Genomic DNA, 10,299 nt, shown 5'->3' with positions numbered 1-10,299 from the left:
ACATTACTAATATGACATTTATATTCAGAGCAGGCTTTTTTTTTTTTTTCACAAGAAATAATTGTTACCAAAGACAAGAAATAATTTATTAAAAACAAACAAATAATTTAAAGAATTCAACAAAAAAAAACATGTTTACATGGAATATTTCTTTTGTATATGAGATAAAAAAATATATCGAAATTTTGAAGAGCGTTTTCTGCATCCAACAAATTTTGTCAATTTTGAAAGCTGAACATGTCAAAGGCAAATTCTTGGATTGACCATTTCAATATTTTACCAAATTCTTTAAAAAAAAAAAAAAAAAAGAATTTTTTTCACAATTTCTTATAGTTGGAATTCTTTCAAACAAAACGACGTGGTTGAAATGAATAGAATTTAGGTAAAAATGGCACTGGTAAAAATGGCACCGGTAAAAATGGCACTGGTAAAAATGGCACCGGTAAAAATGGCACAAGTGAATAAATAGGTAAAAATGGCACCGGTAAAAATGGCACGTAATGGATTAATGAGAAAAATGACAAAACGAGAACATGCATGAATATCTCATAGTATATTAAAATGGGAAAACGTGCGAAATTTGTCGAATTAAAAAGGGTGCTAGGACCGATCTGGTCTCAAATTTTATCCTCGTTTTGAGTTTTCCAAAAGTTAGGTCATGTACTGCGACGTCACCGGTGTTACAGAAAATAATGAGAAGTGTTTCAAATTTAAATAGATCCTAAATGCGAATCTCGTTTTTGAGATTTCCCAAAGTGCTATTACGTCACAGGTGTCAGAAATAACTTTTTTCATCTGTGTGGTAATTCATTCACCTCTTCTCCCCTTATTATAAGTTGAACACTGGGCAGAAATAAATTTAAAAAATCTCCCTTATTTACAAACAAGTTCCTTTTATTTTAATTATTTACTTCTATTTATTTGTTTCTTTACCATATATTCGATTCGATGTCTATACTAATAAATGCCTTAAAAATAAGAATTATCGAACATTTATTACTATAGACAACAAAATGAAAAAGTAAAATATACAACAAATAAATGCTACCAAACGCAAGATATGCTAAAAGTAAAAATAAAATAAAAATAAGCAGTTTATATATTTTTCAAAAATACAAACAAAATAACTCAGGCATAAACAATTATAGCGAGGAACAGTCCATTTGATGACGGCTTCTGATATTGAAATCAGAAATCAACATTATGTTATTCGTTCCTTGTAATTTATGTACACTTAGTGTTGTTTCTTTTTTATGGAACTCCTGCATTGCAACATGTCGGCAATGGAGACGAGTTATCGACCCCTTTATGAAACTCAAATATAAAGAAGTTTCTTCATAAATATTTTATGTTTTTTAAATTACTACATTGATGAAGTAAAATTATATTTTGATACATTTTATACAACCTTAATGTAAAAACAAAAAAAAAAAATACTAAAAACAATCTATAAATGTTTTTAGCATATTTTTTTTCAATTATGAATCACTCATTAAAAAGAAATATTAAAACTTTAAAATTATAGTTCGATACATTTTTATACTTTAAAATTAAGTACTCCTTGTGCGTTGAGTCTTATAGCTCACAGCCTAAATATTCAATGACCTCTCCCCTTGGTGCGGAAATAAACTTTTTTTTATTTTGTAAACAAACGAACGTATGATACTAGCAGTATCAGAATTTTTTGTGAAAATAGCGAATAATTCCACCCCATCTTTCCAAGCTTATAACTCCTCGAAAAATGCAATTCAAGCCCTAATTTTTTTTTTCAATTAAAGGAGCAAGGACCAAGATTTCATTAAAAAAAAAAAAAAAAAAAAAAAAAAACGTGTTTTTTTTTTAAAAAGGTTTTAAACTTCGGACTTTACAGGTAAAATTCGACGAGAACACGATGTCCGTTTTTTTTTAAATTTGAATATATTATGTATTGACCTTTTCTCTTCAATTTGTGAGTAAATAATTATGTACTTATCCGAGTCGAAATTAATTATTTTTAGACATTTACAAAATTGGAGGCGTGAATTATTCGACCCCCTGTCTTTCCAAGCTTATAACTCCTCGAAAAATGTAATTCAAGCCCTAATTTTTTTTTCAATTAAAGGAGCAAGGACCAAGGTTCCATTAAAAAAAAAAAAAGAAAAAAGAAAAAACAAATAACGTGGTTTAAAAAAAGGTTTTAAACTTCAAACTTTACAGGTAAAATTCTACAAGAACACGAGGTCCGTTTTTTTTTAAATTTGAATATATTATGTATTGACCTTTTCTCTTCAATTTGTGAGTAAATAATTATGTACTTATCCGAGACTAAATTAAGTATTTTCTTTGTAATAGACACTGGGGGGGGGGGACCGTGAATAAAAAAAAAAAAACGTTTGTCTAAAATTATGGATGTTTGATACCGAAAGAAATATGAACTTAAAAAAAATAATGTTACTTTTATTTCATTAAATTGTTAGGTGAAAGTGCAAAATAGTTCACCCCACCTCCATGTTAAGAATGGCTTTCTAAACAGTTATTATTTCAACGTTGTTTGTACTCTCGGGGTGTCAAACATGTATAAGTACCTATTTTAATTCTAATTTATTTAATCCTTTAAAAATGTTGAATGGTGCGAAAAAATGTTTGTAATAAACCAGCGTAAATAAATAAGTAAATAAATTTAAAAAAATGTTTGTAAAATTGGGAAACAAATTCATTACAAAAACTTACCAAAAATAGTTTTATTGCCTTATTAACAAATTCAACAGACACATAAACTAAAGTGAAAGATAACACGTGTTGTCGCGTATACGCGCGAAAAGGTTTTATGACCAATTCATCTCACAGTTTCATGCTCACAGTTGAGTATGAAACCGTTCTGGGGACATTTCTGGGGTCAATAATAACAAAGGGGGCGGTTATTCAATATTTATGCTGGGAGCTATGGAACTCAACACGCAAGGAGTAGATGAAATTATATTTTTTACGTTTTTAATACATGTTTTGCTTTTCATCATTTTGTGTTATTTACTTCGTTATTGTATATTTTTGTGTTATCAGAAAAACTTGAACTGATTATTTATTTGTTTCCCACGAAACAAAATGTGACACAAGGTCGGTTTAATGTGGGAGATAACCAGCTCCCCTCAAAAGGGGATTTTGCAAAAATAAAAATGCCTTAGTATAGAAAGGTTTCCCCTCCATTGACTAAGGACAATTAATTTGAGTGCAGCATCTGCGCGGACACCACACTTCAGAAAAACTTGAACTGTGAGTCAAAACTCATATTTGGTCAGTAAGCTGTTATTTATATTGGAATCAGTTTTATGTCAGAAATATTCTCAGTGACCGATTATTGACCCCAGAAATGTCCCCAGAACGGTTTCATACTCAACTGTGAGCATGAAACTGTGAGATGAATTGGTCATAAAACCTTTTCGCGCGTATACGCGACAACACGTGTTATCTTTCACTTTAGTTTATGTGTCTGTTGAATTTGTTAATAAGGCAATAAAACTATTTTTGGTAATTAACAACATTGATGCAGTTTAGCTTTGAGAATTTTGTGTTACTGTTCCCATTCCAGCTTTGGACTACTATTCTCATCTTGAGTATTCCTATTTACTTACTTCCCCAGGAGGGCAAAGTTAGACACAAGGTCGTTTTTTTTATGTGGGCAATATCCAGCTCTCCTACAAGAGGAACTCTGGATCAGAACAAAAATTAAAATTGTCTCAGTCTGAAAGGATTTATTAATTCTTCATTGAACGGGGAGATAATAGGTGGAGTGTAGCATCAGAAGTGATACTACACTTTGTTAACGTATCAGTCGATGCAACCTCCGACAGAAATTCTGTGCAGATTCTCGAGTTCAACAGAAACATTCCAGAGTTCAATATTTATTCAATAATAGCAGTTTTGGATAAATAAGAAAAAATGGCAAAGCCCAACTTATCAACGATAAAATACATTCAATGATAAAATAAATTTAGAGTGCACCAAAATTAGTTTTTTCTTTTATCAAAGATAAAAGCCAGTCGAGGATAAGTGTCAACCAGGGAGCTTTTAATTACACTAAACAAAGTGCATCTTTTCTGGATCATTTTTATTTTGTTTTGTTTTAGGGGAAAAAAACTTATCCCCGTGTGTGCGATTCATTATGAAAAAAAAGAACCCAAAAATGCAACTACAACTTGTCCAGAAAAGATGCATTTTGTTTAGTGTAATTGAAAACTTTCACATTAACCCTTATCCTCGAGTGTGTTTTATCCTTGATAAGTTGCGATTCATTAGTCCTAAGTACCCCATTTTGGGGAGCTAGATAGTCACCAGATTAAAAACCGACACTGTGTCTAACTTTGCCCTCGCGGGGTGCAATTAAATAAGAACCTTTAGATAAACAATGCTTCTAAACTGAGGTAATTATAATTTTTTGTTCCGATCGAAAATGCCCCTTTTTGGGGAGCTGGATATTCCCCAAATTTAAAACCAACCTTGTGTCTAACTTTGCCCTAGCGGGGTGCAATTAAATAAGAACCTTTAGATAAACAATGCTTCTAAACTGAGGTAATTGTAATCTTTTGTTCCGATGAAAACTGCCACTTTTTTGGGGGGTGGGGCTGGATATTAAAAATCGACATTAACTCTGCCCTCGTTGACGGCAAGAAAATAGGAACTTTTACAAAACCCAAAATGAGGTTAGAATTTGGGACCGCATAGCTTCAGTAGCACCTTCTGGTGCCATTTTTACCTAGTAATTCACTTGTGCCATTTTTACCGAGCACCGGTTGGAATAGATGAGATAGATAAGAGACAGAGGAGGGGGTTAAGAATGTTCCCTTCGTAACCCCCTTTTTAGACAGGAATATTTACCGATCACGATGGTCGCAAAGTGGTGGTCAATTTAGTAGAACGTTATAATTGAAAATTGAGCCCCCCTATGCTAAAAGTCACAAAAATATTTTTTGCAAGTTTGTACTGAGACTCGATGCGTTTAATGTGAAAAAAGGGGGGGGGTAAATTGTTGAATTTAAAGGAGGGCGGGGGCAATTTCCTAAACTTCCGCTAGACGTTTTAATCATATAAAATATGTCGTTGTATAAACTACTAAATTACTAACAGTTCTCCCGTTGACCAACGAAAGTGATTAAAAGAATGGTTAGTAAGGGGAGATAATTGAACTGTTTGTCATTTTACCAAAACCTATTTATTTTTAGGCCGTTGATATTCGCAGCCGGCTGCGGCTATTCTAAAATGCTATTCGCAGCCGGTCGCATCAGCTGACCGGAAGTGACGTCAGACAAATCTTAAGTAAATTCTTGGCTAGAATTGTAAAAATAATTTGTTTTCTTTTGTAATAGAATTTAACAATTTCTTTCATTTTGAGCTGCTTTTTTCTCCCGTTTATTTTTGTTTTCTACAATTAATAAACCAGTTTACAAGTAAAAAATAAGTTGTTTTAATTTTTAATTACCAACACAGTGGCGAATTTAATTTTTCTCTCTCCCATTTTTTATTTTGAGCGGAGAATTTAACATGTCTTTTCATTTTAATTATTTGTTTTAGTTTTTCATTACTAACACAGCGGAGAATTTGGGGTACTCATGCAGAGAACGGCATGGGCGTGGCTTATCACTTGCTCAGTTGCGAAATATTTTTGTTTTTAGTAAATAATTTGTGTTTTTTGGCAAAGTTTATTTTTAATAAAATTAGCGTATTTACTGATATTTTTGAACCGCGATATTACCATTCTTTCATAACACCGATCACTTTAGTCCGGCCTTCTTACACAGGTTTTCGGGTCGCTGACAACGAATCTGATAATCAACCCCACAGCAAATTTACCGTTTAGATGGTATTAACCCCTGGAGACTGGCTCTACCTGTCGCCATTTTACAGGCTTCGTTGCCCGCCCGCTAGGTGTATCAGAATTTTAGGCGGAATTTTTGACACCCCCAACAAAAAACTGCGACTAAAATATATAAAACTCGTAATTTCTGTTTTTAAAGTGGGTTGTTTATTTTCCTTATGAAATATACTTCCAAAATAAACTATTACAGTCGTTTAAAACATAATAGAAGTATTATTTTTTATTTTTTAAAAACAATGTTTACAAAATGTCTAAGCGCGTTTCTCCGAGCAGCCATTTTTTTACGTATACAAATACATTGATTTTTACGAGTTCACTTTTTTTTTAACTTTAAAAATCGATCTAAATTTTTCTATTAGTTCAATTTTTACGTAATTTTCAGGTTCAATGTGAAATTTTATGCTCTTTTCAATAAAGTGAATATAAATTTCTGGTAAGGTTTTTTTTTATAATTTTGAGATCAATACCGTCGACTCGACAACTTCCGGTTTCGCCGCCGGCCGGCTGCGAATAGCATTTTAGAATAGCCGCAGCCGGCTGCGAATAGTCACTTCGTATTTTTATATCATATTATCAAGAATCATCGGTAAAATCCATTGAAAAATCCATTATATAATCGTAATCTTATTCTTTAGCGCAGAAAAAATTATGCTTGACAAGATTTAACAAAAAGTAAGTATTATTTCCCTCAACTTCTCTTTTGTTTGTTTTGTTTTTCGTTCCATGCTGCATAATGCTTCATAATGCGATATACTTTTTCGAAAAAAAAAAAAAAAAAGATATTTGGAATTTTTATATTTAATCAGGAAAGGATCTGCTACTTTAACGGTTTTATGCTTAATTTATTTCAATCTATATTTCAATCGACCCTCAAATAATTTTAACAATTTTTGGTAAATTTTTACGACGGTGCCCCAGAAGATCTACCTTTTTTTGGGGGGAGGGGGGGGTCATTTTTTCAGATTAGGTCCACCTCCACCTTCACCTCCACAATTTTCTTTTAAATGACAACTATATAGGTTTTCGACTATGCCTGAATACGAAAATCGCATTGGAATTTGGCAGAAATAAGTAGTTATCGAGATATAACAAGTTGTATTATGCATTGTATTCTTTGGCTGCCATCTTTTTTTACATCTTGTTTAAGCCATTCTTGGGGGGGGAGTTCTTTCAGGTCCACCTATATTTGGAAAATATGCTATTTTATTCTGTAATTTGCTTTAAAAAATTTTTGTAGGCAAAATAATGGATTTTAATAAATTTTAACTCGTTTAATAAAAAAACCCTGCTCTTTTTCCCCCATTTTTAAAAATGGGGAAAAAAGAGGGTTTTTTATTAAACGAGTTAAAATTTATTAAAATCCATTATTTTTTAGCAACTTTTTTCACTCCAGAATATAAACGCTTGAATTTTGTCATATGAAAAGCAGAATAATATAAAACTTTTTCTACTAAATTTAAAATTTTCCAAAAACACACAATTCGCCGTAATTTTTGTCTCAATAATATTTGATTTTTTAAAACATGGTTTTGAATGAATTATTTTTAATTATTTTTTGTCTAAATAAGATTTAGGATGATTTGCTATAAGAATCTGCAAAAATATTAGACCATCCATCAATTTACAATAATTCAATCTTTTATTTCAATTTATAGATATATCGCATGGTGAAATTTAAAAATGTAGCATTCATTACTTTCAAAGAAAAAATGAACTCATTTAGTCCTAACGTTTGTTTTGACAATTAATAATTGACAATGATAATTGTTTTCATAAACGATGTTTTATTTACATAAAGTTTAGATAAGTCATCGGTACTGTCAGTTTCAAACCTGATAATTGGGGACCGTTTTAGATACCCATATCAAGCTCTCTTCAGCCGATACTCATTGATGAGTATCGGTTGGAGAGTGCTTCTTGATGTGAGTATCTAAAACGGTCCCCAATTATCAGGTTTGAAATTGATGGTACCGATGACTTATCTAAACCTTCTGTAAATAAAACATGAATAATACACTCAATTCCGAAATTTTCCTTATAACAGAACATTCTGCTGGATTTTTTTTCCCAAAAAATATAACTAATTATATATTTGTATATTTTGCCAGCAAGTCAGCACATTTGATTGAACACAACAGAGTTATTTTTTTTTCCGATTTTTCTGGATATGTTTTCAATTTGCTGAGCAGTCTTTTTTTATTTCAGCTGGTATGGTGTATATTATGGCGCCCAAAAGTTGTTGTTCAGTCATATTCTTCTCTAGCGCATTCTGTTGATGCATCCGATCGTCATCAGGAGCAAATGTTGTTATCGTCTTTTTCTTTTTCTTTTTCTTTTTCTTTGAGGCTTGGTGTATTTATAGTTCCTTTTTTATTGGTTATTGTTGTGTCCGCACAAATGATTAACAAGAACACGAAAGTAAAGGTATAACAATAATATATTAGGAAGAAAAGTTATACACATATTTACATGTCTTCAGATATACTTCAGTTGGAGATATTCCGGCAGGTGGCGTGTTGCATGTCTTACTGAAGGCAGCATAGGCATCTTGCCTGTTTGGCGGTCATTTGGACTCCCAGTATTGGTGATTGATACCTTCATATATCTCATTCACCCGCCTATGTTAATTAGTGGGCGTCTCCACAACACCCACCTCCCAGATTTGAAGTCGTGTCGATTTCAATATCTTTTCCTCTTGGGGTTCATTATTATTGGTTCTGTAAACTTTCTTTTCCTTCCCGATCTTCTCGGTTCGGGCATGGTTTGTGGTGGTTCGATATCAAATGCTTCGTATAGTATATCAATTGGATCTTTCTTTTCATCAGGTTTGTCATGTTCGTTGTCTTTTATATGACATTTTCTCAATTGATTTTGATGTCTTTTGTGTATCCGTTTTGGACCTTTTATCATGTAGACCAAGTCGCCGATACGTTTATCTACCGTACCAAACTCCCAATATGAACATAGACCCCCACTACCATGTCTCCTTCTCCAACATCAGGGGTCCACGTTCTAACCTTCCAGAGGTTGAAGCCCAATTACAGGAGACTAAACCAGACCTTTTATTTTTAAGCAAAACGGGAATTGGACAGACTATTTCCCTAAATGAGTTCGTAATTAAAGGATACTCTAACCTAACTTCCAAATCTGACCCCCAAGATCACCATGGGCATGGAATATGTGCCTATATAAAAGATGGCTTTCCATGTGGTAGGGACATCTCCAGAGAAGATCCTAATTTACCCTATATGTGCTTCCGAGTAGCACTAGCTCACACTACGGCATTTATATTTACTCTCTATCGCCCCCATAACAGCGGATTTACTATCTTTAAAAGCATATCTGAGAAAATTGACCAAGTTCTATCAGCATATCCTTCAGCTAACATTCGCATATGTGGAGACTTCAATGTTCACAATGTGGAATGGTTGACCCACTCAAACAAGATCGATGATGAGGGGAGATTCTGTCATGATTTCTCCATTGCTTATGACCTTACTCAGATTGTTCATGAACCCACCCGTGTGCCCAACAATGACGGCCAGTATGCAAGTCTCCTAGACCTTTTTCTCACAACTTGCCCTGAACTATGTTCAGTTTTTGTTCTGTCTCCTCTTGCATCTTCCGACCACTTGGTTGTATCAAATAAGATAAAAATGAAATGTAATGAGTCCTCAGACGTACCTCTCCATCGTACAGTATATCGATACACTATGGCTGACTGGGATAGTTTCCATACATTTATATCGGATCTTCCTCTGCATTCCATGTTTAAAAAGGATGTGTTGTCTATAGTATCAGACCTGACAGCAGGGTTGCGGAGTCGGAGTCGGAGGTTTTAGCTGGAGTCGGAGTCGAGTCGGATTTCTAAATGTACTAGGAGTCGGAGTTGGAGTCAGAATTTTTTATCCGACTCCAACTCTTTAAGTCCCCCCCCCCAATTTTTTTTTTAAATGGTTTTCCTGTTTGGTTTTACCAGTTGTACAATTTAGCAGTTTTTATAATGTCTTGTTCTTATTTTTTGAGATATATCATATTTTGTACTGTCCTGCAATGCTTCTACTTCATCAAGATATTTTGGTTTATCGGATCACTGCAAATCTTGTCTGGACAGCTTTTTTCGCTTTGGTTGTGACGTCATACATGATCAATGAAAAGTCTGTCTTTGAGTGAGATCACTGTGGATAACAATCAGATTGTAATCCGAAAGTTATCCGGTTCCTGAATGGAATTTGGCAATTTGATTAGTCCAGGATCGATCCGGAATTACAATCTTATCCAAAAAAAAAATGGGTATAAATCAATTTGTGTTGCCACCATGTGACAACATTGTATATGATTAACTAATCTAAACAAAAATAGCTGATTATCGCTGAAACAGCGCATCCCAGTGATTTTTCTTTTCCTTCATTTTCGGTAGTTTATCACATTTTTCGTTAAATATGCTAGAT

The 10,299-nt window shown here is 33.2% G+C and overlaps 1 long non-coding RNA gene across 1 annotated transcript in view; it reads left to right on the top strand.

Annotated features, from left to right (window-relative positions):
* The first annotated feature begins 6,382 nt into the window (after positions 1-6,382).
* The window catches only part of LOC145271408 (uncharacterized), a 241,237-nt gene continuing 237,320 nt past the window's right edge, over positions 6,383-10,299 (top strand). Inside the window, exon 1 of the long non-coding RNA XR_013865862.1 lies at positions 6,383-6,520. This is a non-coding gene — a long non-coding RNA (uncharacterized LOC145271408). The remainder of the gene's footprint in view (positions 6,521-10,299) is intronic.

Source organism: Euprymna scolopes, chromosome 46 (assembly GCF_053919585.1).
Source record: "Euprymna scolopes isolate OS-2025 chromosome 46, ASM5391958v1, whole genome shotgun sequence".
Classification (NCBI taxonomy): Eukaryota; Metazoa; Mollusca; class Cephalopoda; order Sepiida; family Sepiolidae; genus Euprymna; species Euprymna scolopes.
This window is presented reverse-complemented; position numbering and strand designations above follow the sequence as displayed.